Source organism: Tursiops truncatus, chromosome 8 (assembly GCF_011762595.2).
Source record: "Tursiops truncatus isolate mTurTru1 chromosome 8, mTurTru1.mat.Y, whole genome shotgun sequence".
NCBI lineage: Eukaryota > Metazoa > Chordata > Mammalia > Artiodactyla > Delphinidae > Tursiops > Tursiops truncatus.
In genome coordinates, this window is record NC_047041.1 from 11,840,144 (window position 1) to 11,852,926 (window position 12,783).

At 38.9% G+C, this 12,783-nt stretch overlaps 1 long non-coding RNA gene and 1 other non-coding gene across 3 annotated transcripts in view; one reads left to right on the forward strand and one right to left on the reverse strand.

Moving 5' to 3' along the window:
• LOC109550955 (uncharacterized) overlaps positions 1–12,783 on the forward strand; it is a 91,659-nt gene that overhangs the window by 32,551 nt on the left and 46,325 nt on the right. The window lies entirely within an intron of this gene.
• Positions 8,445–8,551, reverse strand: LOC117313477 (U6 spliceosomal RNA). The gene has a single exon (XR_004527983.1). It is a non-coding gene; the product is annotated as a U6 spliceosomal RNA (small nuclear RNA).

Consider the following 12,783-nt stretch of genomic DNA (forward strand, 5'->3'; position numbering starts at 1 on the left):
ATCCCTGTTTGACAATATGCATTAAAAATCCATAGAAATTCATATTCTTCGTTCTAATGAAGCATATCATAAGGATTTATCTTAAAATAATTCAAAATGTAAGACTATATTCATGATGATGTTTACCACAGCGTTAAATTATAAAGTTGAAATTGGAAAAAACTTAAAATGTTCAATGATAAATGCAGTGATTAGGAAAAGCATCATCTATAAACTGGGTTAAACATGATGTGCTTCTTAAAAATTAAAAAAGTAAAGTTTGGTGTGTGTGTATCACCATTTATTGAGCACTGGCTATGAAGCAGATACTTTATATAAACTTATTTCCAAAGCTCATATTCACTCTGCAAGTTAAGTATTTTTCATTCTCAGTTTAAAGAATCTGGGTCCAGTTGCTCTGTGAGATTAAGTCACTTATTCAAGGCAGCATAGCTAGTGAGTGATGGAGCTGGGCCTTGATCCCATGCCAGTACAGTGCCTGCCACACCCAGGGCCTGGTCAAAGGGGACAGGCCTGGCTCACAATTCCTGCTGAGGGAACAGCCTTTGGTAGCACATTCTGTACCATGTGGTTTCTGCATCTTTAGCCCACCCATCCCTCCTACCACCACCGAGGCTGGGGCCTCACCTAAGGGCAGCCAATCCAGAGTCAGGCTAGTAGCTCATGATACGGTCTGTCATGGACTGCTCTGCTAGAGAGGAGATGAATTATCTAAATTCTCACTCTTATTGGTTTAATTTTAGAAATAGGGAGCGAATCAGGCAGTTGTTGGGAAAAGAGGCTGGGAGAATGTTAGACAAGCCAGAGGGCTTTTAGTAATACTCTCAAGAACACTGCTAACTAGGTGAGACAGAACTAGACTGCTAGATCACCCATGCCAGAAAGACTGAGGTGGGTTTAACTCAGGCAGAAAAAAAGTAATCAAAATATGAAGTAAAGGGAAGTAGTTGTCGACCACACTAAATTCTGCAAACAGTGCCTGTTATCTGCATAATCATATTCATTACATACTCTAGTCCCTTCATGGTCTTGTCACTTCTGCAGGCTCATGTCTTAGCTCCACGTAAGCCAAACAGTTCATGTGTCTAGGGGTGTACTGTGCTGGTGATCAGTGTTGCCTTTCAGCGCCAGATTCACCCTTTCGCCTGAATGAATAAGTACATCATGCTGTCCCCTCCCTGGAAAGTATTTTCACTTGTCTAGCTTATTCCCTTGCAATCCTACAAGACTTGGCTCAAGAGAAAGTACCTCTAAGGAGCTTCCCGTGATCTTCTCCATCAAACGGAATCCACATAAACACGATTCCACGGAGACCCTCTTGGCTATATAACAGCTTCATATCAGGAGAAGTTAATCTGAGTAATGATCAGATATAAAATGAGCAGAAAACAGAAGAGAGGAGTAGGTAGCAGATGTTACAAGGACTGACAGGAACCAACCTAATACCAATCCCTAAATGTGCTAGAGGAAAGTGCTCCCTCAAGAAAGGGAGGCACTAGCAGGTGCAAACTAGTATATATAGAACGGATAAACAACAGGTCCTACTGTATATACAGCACAGGGAACTATACTCAATATCCTGGGATAAACCGTAATGGAAAAGAATATAAAAAAGAATGTATATATATGTATAACGGAATCACTTTACTGTACAGCAGAAATTAACACAACATTGGAAATTGACCATACCTCAATTTAAAAAATAAATTAAAAAAAAAAAGGGACCTCCTTGGTGGCGCAGTGGTTAAGAATCTGCCTGCCAATGCAGGGGATGTGGGTTTGAGCTCTGGTCCAGGAAGATGCCAGGTGCCGCGGGGCAACTAAGCCCGTGTGCCACAACTACTGAGCCTGCACTCTAGAGCCTGTGAGCCACAACTACTGAGCCCACGTGGCACAACTACTGAGGCCCGTGCGCCTAGAGCCTGTGCTCTGCAACGAGAGAAGCCACCACAATGGGAAGCCCGCGCACCGCAGCGAGGAGAAGCCCCCGCTCGCCGCAACTAGAGGAAGCCCACGCACAGCAACGAAGACCCAACGCAGCCAAAAACAAACAAACAAATAAATAAATAAGGGAGGCAGACACTTGGGTTAGAATCAGTCACGTATCCTTATCTTACCTCCTGAGTTAAAGTAGATATATTTTAAGATATCTACATACATACATGTGTATGTGTATATATATTATTATACATATATATATGTGTATGTAATTGAAAGTTTGAAATCAACAGACTTTTTATCCATTCGTAACTGGGACAAAACTGATATGGTTCTAAATTAATGAGAATGACACACTATAATCGCAATTTGTGTTACAAACTGTCTGAGGCAACCATCTGTACTACACAAATAAATTTGCCTCTGAGGCTGCAAGGCAGCACTTTCCCAGAGTCCTACGGAGAATCCAGATGCAGACTTTCCTGGCTCACTGCCTTCGCTTTATCCATTTGGCTAACCAGTTCGTGCGCAAATTTATATGTAAAATTAAAAAGCTGGCTCAGGCCTCGAGAGTGAGGTGCAGAAATAATAACAGCAATTTGTATTTACGTAAGTAGAATATTTATCCTAAGTGATCAGATCATATCAAAATGTTCTCTCATTCATTGACAGCCATTTATTCAAAGCAGAGAAAGTATAAATAAATATTTCAAAAGCATGATTTGGTGAGAAGTATACCCAGCAGTCTACATTGGTTTAAACCAGACATGGGTGTTGTGATTTGTATGTCCCTTAGGGAATGTTTCTTTAAATTCAGAAATGTTGCTTTTTACCAACTGATTGAGATCCCATAAAGTTGTATTTCTTCATCAACTGTGCCTAAGAGCTACGAAACACTAAGCTCAGAACTAGAAATAAACAAAACCGTAAGACTCGAACTTTGTAATCCAAGAAATTTACAGCTTAGTTATTCTCCCCCCACCCAGCTTTATTGAGATATAATTGACATACAGTATATGGTATAAGTTTAAGGTGCGCAATGCGATGATACATGTATGTATTGCAAAATGTTTACCACAGTAAGGTTAGTTAGCACATCCTTCACTTCACATAATTACCATTGTTGTTATTATGAGAGCATTTAAAATCTAACCTTATAGCAACTTTCAAGTGTACGATACAATGTTGTTAACTGTAGTCACCATACTGTACATTAGCCGCCCCCCCGCAAACTTATTCCTCTTCTAATTTGAAGTTTGTATCCTTTGGCCAACATCTCCTCTTCCCCCATCCCCAGCCCCTGGTAAGCATACGTCTACTCTTTGCTTCTATGAGTTCAGCCATTTTAGAGTTTACTATAAGTGAGATCATATAGCATTTGTCTTTCTCTGTCTACTTATTCTATTTAGCATAATGCCCTCAAAGTCCATTTATGTTGTCAAGAATGGCAAGAGTTCCCTTTTTTGAAGGCTGAATAAACACTCCACTGTGTATATCTATATCTATCTATATCTAAATCTAGATTCATCCATTTATAGACACTTAGGTTGTTTCCATGTCTTGGCTATTGTGAATAATGATGCGGTAACACAGAATAGTGATTTCATTTCCTTTGGATTTCTACGCAGAAGTGGAATTGCTGGATCGTATGGTAGTTGTATTTTTAATTTTTTGAGGAAACTCCATACTGCTTTCCACAGTGGTTGCACCAATTTATATTTCATCAACAATGCACAAGGGCTCCCTTTCTTCACATCCTTGCCAACACATGTTATCTCTTATCTTTTCTGATAATGACCATTTTAACAGGTGTGAGGTGATATCTCACTGTGGTCCATTTGCATTTCTCTGATGATTAGTGATGTTGAGCACATTTTCATGTGCCTGTTGGTCATTTGTTTGTCTTATTTGGAAAAATATTCAGGCCCGTTGCTCATTTTTTAATAGGATTATTTGTGAGTTTTAAATTTTGCTATTGAGTTATATGAGCTCCTTTTATATTTTAGATATTAACTTCCTGTCAGAGAGATGGTTTGCAAATATTTTCTCCTATTCCATAGGTTGCCTTTCATCTTGTTCATTGTTTCTTTTGCTGTGCAGAAGCTTTTTACTTTGATGTACTCCCACTTATTGACTTCTTTCCTTTGCTGCTTGTGTTTTTAGTGTCATATCAAAAAAGCCTTGCTAAGACCAGTATCAAGGAGATTTTTATCTATGTTTTCTTCTAGGAATTTTATGGTTTCACGTATTACATTTAAGCTCTTAATCCATTTCGAGATCATTTTTGTGAGTGGTATTAGATAGGGGATCAATTTCCATTCATTTGCATGTGATTATCCAGTTTTCCCATCATGATTTATTGAAGAGACTGTCCTTTACCCATTGAGTATTCTTGGATCCCTTGTCAAATATTGGATGACTGTGTATGTGTGTGTTTATTTCTGGGCTCTCCATTGTATTCCATTGGTCTTTGTGTCTTTTTTTATGCCTGTATCATGAAGTAATTGCCTTGAAGTCAGGAAGTGTGATGTCTTCACCTTTGTTCTTTCTCAAGATTGCTTTGTCTGTTGGTGGTCTTTTGTAGTTACATATGAATTTTAGGGTTGTTTTTTCTATTTCTGTAAAAAATACAACTTTGATGGAGTTTGCAGTCTGTCCTTAGATGGCTTTGGGTAGTATAAACATTTTAACAATGTCAACTCTCCCAGTTCATGAACATGAAATATCTTTACATTTATTTGTGTCATCTTCAATGTCTTTCGTCAATGTCTTACAGTTTTTACTTCCTGGTTAAATTTATTCCTAAGTAGTTTATTCTTTTTGATACTATTGTAAATGGGATTGTTTTATTTCTTTCTCAGATAGTTATTGTTAGTGTACAGAAATGCAACTGATTTTTGTATATTGATTTTGTATCCTGTAACTTTACTGGACTCATTTGGTTCTAATTTTTTTTTTGGCTGCACCATGCAGCTTGCAGAGTCTTAATTCCCTGACCAGGGATTGAACCCAGGCCCCTGCAGTGAAAGCACTGAGTCCTAACCACTAGACTGCCAGGGAGTTCCCTCTAATGTTTTCTTTATGGTGTCTTTAGGATTTTCTATATACAAGATTATGTCATCAGCAAACCAAGACAATTTTACTTCTTCTTTTCTGATTTGGATGCCTTTTATTTCTTCTACTTGCCTAATTGCTCTGACTAGGACTTCTAGTACTATGCTAGATAGGAACAGTAATAGTGGGCACCCTTGTCTTGTTCCTGATCTTAGAGGGACGCTTTCTACCTTTCACTGTTGAGTATGATGTTAGCTGTGGACTTGCCATATATTGCCTTTATTATGTTTAGGTATGTTCCTTCTATACCCACTTTGTTGAGAGTTTTTGTCATGAAACTATGTTGACTTTTGTCAAATGCTTTTTCTGCATCTATTGAGATGATCATGTGATTCACATTATTAATTTGCATGTGTTGAACCATCCTTGCATCCCAGAGATAAACCTCACTTGCTCATGATGTATGATCCTTTTAATGTGCTATTGAATTTGGTTTGCTAGTATTTTGTTGAGATTTTTCGCATCTATATGTATCAGGGATATTGACCTGTTGATATTGATCAATGTTTTCTTTTCTTGTAGTGATATTATCTGGCTTTGGTAACAGAGTAATGCTGGCCTTATAAAATGAGTTTGGGAGTGTTCCCACCTCTTTAACTTTTTGGAAGAGTTTGAGAGGGATTGATATTAATTCCTCTTTAAATGTTTGGTAGGATTAATCCATGAAACCATCTTGTTATGGGCTTTTCTATGTTGGGAGGTTTTTGTTTAGCAATTCACTCTCCTTATTCATTATTGGTCTGTTCAGATTTCCTGTTTTTTTCCTGAGTCAGTTTTGGTAGGTTGTAAGTTCTAGGAATTAATCCATTTTTTCTAGGTTTGTCCAATTCGTTGACATATAATTGTTCATAGTTGTCTTTTATAATCCTTTGGGTTTCTATGTATTGGTTGTTATGTCCCCTCTTTCATTTATAATATTATTTATTTGAGCCCTCTTTTTTTTCTTAGTAAGTCTAGTTGAAGTTTTCAGTTTTATGTAACTTTTCATAAAACCATTTTGTTACATTCTCTATTTCTGCTCAGATCTTTGTTGTTTCCTTATTTTCTGTTCATATTTGACTCTGGGCTTAGTTTTTTCTTTTTCTAGTTCCTTGAGATGTAAAGTTAGGTTGTTTACTTGAGATCTTTCTTTTTCTCTTAATATACACATTTATTGCTATAAACTTCCCACCTGAACAATTTTTGCTGTATCTCATATGTTTTGGTATGTTGTTTCCATTTTAATTTGCTTGAAGATATTTTTTGATTTCCCTTTTGATTTCTTCTTTGACCCATTAGTTGTTCAGGAGTGAACAACCACATTTTTATGGATTGTCAAGCTTTTCTCTTTTTATTGATTTCTAATTTCATACCATTGTGGTTGGAAAAGGTACTTGGTATGATTTCAATCTTTTTAAAATTGCTAAGTCTTGTTTTGTGGCCTAACATACAATCTATCCTAGAGAATGTGCCATGTGCGCTTAGGAATGTGTCTTCTGCTGCTTTTGGATGGAATACTCTATATATTTCTGCTAGATCCACTTGGTCCAAAATATAGTTCAAGTCCAGTGTTTCTGTATCAATTTTCTGTCTCGATGATCTATCCTTTGCTGAAAACTGGGTATTTAATTTTCCTACCATAATTGTATTGTTGTCTATTTCTCCCTTGTATCTGTTGGTGTATGCTTAATATAGTTAGGAGCACCAATGTTGCATACCTATATATTTATAATTGTTATATCCTCTTGATACATTGACCTCTTTATCATTTTATAATGACCTTCTTTGTCTCTTAATACAGTTTTTGACTTAAAGTCTATTTTGTCTGATGTAAGTGTAGCTACCCCTGCTCTCTTTTGGTTTCCATTTACATCAAATATCTTTTTTCATTCCTTCACTTTGACCCTGAGTGTGTCCTTAAAGTCACAGTGAGTCTCTGGTAGAAAGCATGTAGTTGGGTCTTGTTTTTTTATCCATTCAGTCACTCTATATACTTTGGTTGGACAGTTTAATCCATTTACACTTAAATTAATCATTGGTCAATAAGGACTTATTAATGTCACCTTGTTAATTGTTTTCTGGCTGTTTCATAGTTCTTTTGTTCCTTTCTTCATCTCTTGCTGTTTTCCTTTGTGCATTGAGGATTTTCAGTAGTGGTGTACTTTAATTTCCTGCTTTTTAGTGTGTCTTTACCTATTATAGATTTGGTTTTGTGGCTACCCTTATGCTTACATGAAACTTCTTTTTTTTTTTAATTTTTAAAAAAATATTTATTTGGCTGCACCGGGTCTTGAGTTGGGGCATGCGGTATCTTCATTGCAGGGGACGGGATCTTCACTGCAGCTTGCAGGATCCTTTTAGTTGCGGCATGTGGAATCTTTAGTTGTGGCATGCGGGCTCTTAGCTGCAGCATGGAGGATCTAGTTCCCTGACCAGGGGTCGAACCTGGGTCCCCTGCATTGGTAGCGTGGAAACTTAACCTCTGGACCACCAGGGAAGTCCCTACGTGAAACTTCTTATAGACAGGTTTAAGAGTCTATGTTAAGTGATAACTTAATTTCAATTGCATGTAAAAACTCTACCCTTTTATTCCCTCCTCCACATCTTATTATTTTTATGTCACAATTTACATGTTCTTATGCTGTGTATCCATTAACAGATTATTGTAGCTATAGCTATTTTTAATACTTCTGTCCTTTTACCTTTATGCTGGAGTTTAATATTAGCACCCACCATGTTACAGTATTGGAGTATTCTGAATTTGATTATATATTTTTCTAGTGTGTTTTGTATTTTCATATATATTTTCATGTTAGTAATTAGCATTCTTTCATTTCAGCTTGAAGAACTCCTTTCCACATTTCTTGTAAGGAAGGTGTAGTTATGGTGAACTCCCTCGGCTTCTGTGTGTCTGAGAGTCTTTATCTTTCCTTTATTTCAGAAGGACGACTTTGCTGGGTAGTGTATTGTTGGCTGGCAGGATTTTTTTCTTTCAGCACTTTGAATGTATCATCCCACTCTTTTGCGGCCTATAATGTTTTTGCTGAGAAAGCAGCTGATAGCTCTATGGGGATTCCCTTGTAAGTCACAAGCTTCTATTCTCTTGCTGCTCTCCAGATTCTCTCTTTGTCTTTGATTTTAGACAGTAGTATTTTAATATATCTTGGGAAATCATTTGGGGTTGAAATTTTGGGGTGACCAGTTAGCTTCATGAACTTGGATGTCTAATTCCCTCCTGTTTTGGGAAGTTCTCAGCCATTATTCTTTAAGTAAGTTTTCTTTTTTTTTTTCCTTGTTCTCTCAGTTTATTTTTCTTTGAATTTATTTATTTATTTATTTAATATATCAGGTTCTTATTACTTATCTATTTTATACATATTAGTGTATATATGCCAATCTCAATCTCCCGATTCAGAAAATATGAATGCTTCACAAATTTGTGTGTCATCCTTGCGCAGGGGCCATGCTAATCTTGTCTGTTTCATTCCAATTTTAGTATATGTGCTGCCGAAGCGAGCACAAGTAAGTTTTCTTTCCCTTTCTCCTCTCTTTCCCTTCTGGGACTCTAATAATGCATCACTTGTTTCTTTTAAGGATGCCCCATAAGTTCTGTAGGGTTCTTTTCATTCCTTTTCATTTTTTTTCTTTTTGTTCCTCTGACTGGATGATTTCAAATGATCTGTCTTTGAATTATTGATTGATGCTTTCTTCTGCTTATCCAGTCTGCTATTGAACTTCTCTGTTGAATTCTTCAGGTCAGTCATTGTATTTTTCATCTCCAAAATTTTTGTTTAGTTCTTTCTTGTGTTTTCTCTTTGTTGAACTTCTCATTTCCTTTCATATTGTTTTCCTGATTTTCTTAAATTGTTTGTCCGTGTTCTCTTGTAGCTCTCTGAGCATCTCGAGAACAATTATTTTGAATTCTTTATCAGGCATTCATGTATCTTCATTTTCTTGAGGTTACTGGAAGTTTACTGTGTTCCTTCAGTGGTGTCATGGTTCCATGACTCTTTGTGATCTCTCTAGCCTTGTATGTGAAGAAACAGTCCCTTTCAGATTTTATGGACTGACCTTGGTAAGGAAAGACCTCTGCAGCATGCTGGAGCATGTTGTGACTCTAGGTCCATACATGTGGGGACTTGTGATGGTCCACGTCCAGGGGTTATGATGTCTCATCAGCTTGGGCTGCTAGGGTCCATGACATCAACAACTGCATGGTCCTAGACAAGGGCTGCAAGGGTCTGCAGTGGCTGCAGGGCCTGTTAGAGTCCTCATTGGTGCCTCCAGTTCCAGTGGCTAGGGACCAGGGCAGGCAGTGGTGGTGGCCAGAGCTGGTGATGTGCAGACACTTGTCTGTGGGGGCTGGGTACAGATGCCTTGTAGTGGCATGGGCCAGGTACAGAGAAGCACATAGTGGTGGTGGCCAGGGTCAGCAGCAAGGCGCCAGGGCCAACTTCGGGTGCATTAGCAGCTGCACGGGCCCTGGCTCTCAGTGTCCACTCTGTGGCTACAGGGTCTCCCTATGGGCACAGCATAGCTGTGGAGGCCAGCAATAGGAGTTGGCCTGGGGACAGGCAAGTGCATAGGTGGAGGGTCTAGCTGCAGGTGAATCGAGAAGGACAGGCCAGTGTCAGGAGACAGGGCTGGATCCAGGCCCACAAGCCACTGTAGGGCCCCTGGCTATTGGCATTCACTCCTGTGCCTGCAGGACCTCCTCAAGGGTGTGCACATAGCAGTGGAGACTAGTGATGGAAGTCAGGCCAAGCGTGTGCAGGTGCACAGCTAGAGGGGCTAGCTAGCCCCAGATGTGCACAGTGTGCGGAGGGGTCCACTGCCAGGGTCTAGGCTGGCATCTTGTATTCATATAGCCACAGAGGCTGGGGCTGGCTGCCAGTATGGATCCTGGCTTTAGGGGTGGGGGAAGTTGAGGATGGATGCTCAGGTGGCTGGCATCTGTGACCAGGAAAACCTTTGGAGGAAGTCTCAATGGTGGACTCTGTAGGGGGTCCATGCTGGCTCTGCTGGGCATTGGTTTCTTCAGTGGCAAAAGCTGCTGGTGTCCTCTGCAGAGCAGGTCACTGGGAACCACGGTCGCTCCGCTATGTGGCTAATACTGATAGCCCTGCTTTTCTTCCTTGTCCCTAGCTATGTCTATATGTCTCAGCTTTTTCAGTTTCTGGGTGGGGTGAGACCAAAGTGAGCCCCTTGTGCAGTGCCCTAAGCAGCTGATAAAGCTCTCCCTCTCCCTTTCCCAGCGAGGGGAGCTCTTGAAGCTGGAGAGCTCCCTCCTGGTGCTGAGCAGGGTTCACCTGGGGGATGGGATGATGCAGGCAACATGATTCTGTTCTTCATTTTTTGTGTGGTTATTCTCAGGTGTTTTGTTCTACTGTGTTGCTGAAGTTTCTTAAGTGGACCCTGAACTCCCTCAGAGCCATTTTTGTTTGGGGATAGCTGTCTAATTGTTGGTCTTTGTCAGGGGCTGGAGGGTGGTGTCTCCTACTCTGCCACAATGGTCATGTCACTCAGCATAATCTTTCTTAACAGTAATTTTGCACCGCTTCTAAAAATAAGACACATACTCTAGTATGCTTTTAAAAATATCTTATTACGGATTTAATACAGACTAATTGTAAAAAATTTAAAACTACAGAAAAGTAAAAAGAAGAAAATGAAGCCATCTGCAATCTTAATACTCAAAAATAACTACTGTTAACCAGTCGGTACACTTTTCTTTTAGTCTTTTTTAAATGCTCATATTAAAATATAAATTTTACATAGTTCATACAGATCTTAATTTTCAAATGAAACAATGTGAATTTTCTGAAGTGGCAAAATATTCTTCACAAACTTTATTTTAAAGACTGCAAACTTCTTTATTATATACAACCATTAAATATTATTTTTTACACACATCTGATTACGTCAATTCCCCATTGCTCTCAGGTTTAAGTACAAACTGGGCATGGCCTACGAGACTGTTCTTAAACTTTCCCTTGCCTTGTCTCATGCTTCTTTTTCCTCCTTTATGTTCTAGACCGAGGGTGTACTCACTCAGTTTCCATGTATATATTCTCTCTCACTTCCAGGACTCTGTCCATGCTGATCATTCTAACACATTATTATTCTTTTTCCTCTCCATCACTTAGTTCTACCCACTTCTGCTCCCACTCATGTTTTCTAATTAACACCTACTAATCTCTGATGGAAGGAGAAGGTATAGACAGAAGAAAAGAGGGAAGCCTCTGATCAAGTCCTTGGAACAGAATAGAGTTCATACGTAGACCCAGGCATGTATCGTCAACTGATTTTGACTAGAGAGAGAAGGTAATTAAATGAAGAAACGACAGTCTTTTCAACAAACGGTGCTGGAACAGCACGGTATTTTTATAGAAAGGAAGAATTTCAACCTTTACCTCACACCATACATAAAAATTAACTCAAAATAAATCATGGACCAAAATGTAAACATTTAAACTACACAACTTCTAGCTAAAACCAGAATATAATCTTTGAGATTTTGGAGTCAGCAAATAATTCTTAGATAGGACACAAAAGCATGAATCATAAGAGAAATAAATTCGTAAAATGAACTTCATCGAAATTAAAATCTGCTCTCTTGAGCACCGTTTAAAAAATGAAAGACAAGCTGTAAAGTGGGGAAAAAATTTTACAATACATGTAAGTGACCCAGGACTTATCTAGAATATAGAGAACTCTTGTATCTCAGTAATAAGAAAACAGCCCATAAAAAATAAGCAAAAGAGGGACTTCCCTGGTGGCGCAGTGGTTGAGGGTCCGCCTGCCGATGCAGGGGACGCGGGTTCGTGCCCCGGTCCGGGAAGATCCCACATGCCGCGGAGCGGCTGGGCCCGTGAGCCATGGCCGCTGAGCCTGCGCGTCCAGAGCCTGTGCTCCGCAACGGGAGAGGCCGCAACAGTGAGAGGCCCGCGTACCGCAAAAAAAAAAAAAAAAAAAAAGCAAAAGATTTAAACAAACACTTTACAAAAAATATATGCAAATGGCCCATGAGCACATGAGATGTTAAACATCATTAGTCATCAGGGAAATGAACATTATAACCACAATGAGATATCACAATACATCTATTAGAATGACTAAAAAAGATGGACAGTGACAAGTGTGGTGAGGTGTGCAGCGACTGGAACTCTGATGATTGGTAAGGAGAATGTAAAATGGTACAACCACTTTGGAAACAACTTGGCATTTCTCATAAATTTAAAGATCTACTTTATGACCCAGCAATTCAACCCAAAGTATTTATCCAAGTGAAATGAAAATACATGTCCACACAAAGACTGGTACATGAATGTTCTTAGCAGTTTTCTTTGTAGAAACCCCAAACTGGAAGCATCCCAAATGTCTATCAACAGGTAGATGGCTTCCATACTGCTCACTAATAAAAACGAATGAACCACTGATATATGAAATAACATAGATAAATCTCAGAAACATGCTGAGCAAAATAAGTCAGAAAAAAAGAAAATATACAATCCCGTTAATATAAAACTCTAGGAAAAATTTAAAGTATAAAAACAGAAAGTGTGTCAGTGGTTGTCTAGGATCAGGGTGGTTGTGGGGATTGATTGGAAGGGGCATAAGGGTACCTTTGGGGGTGAGGGACATGTTCTATATCTTAATCGTGGTAGTGGTTGCTACAGAGATGTATATATTTGTCAGAATTCATTACACTGTACACTTAAGATGTGTACCTTTTATTATCTGTAAATTATA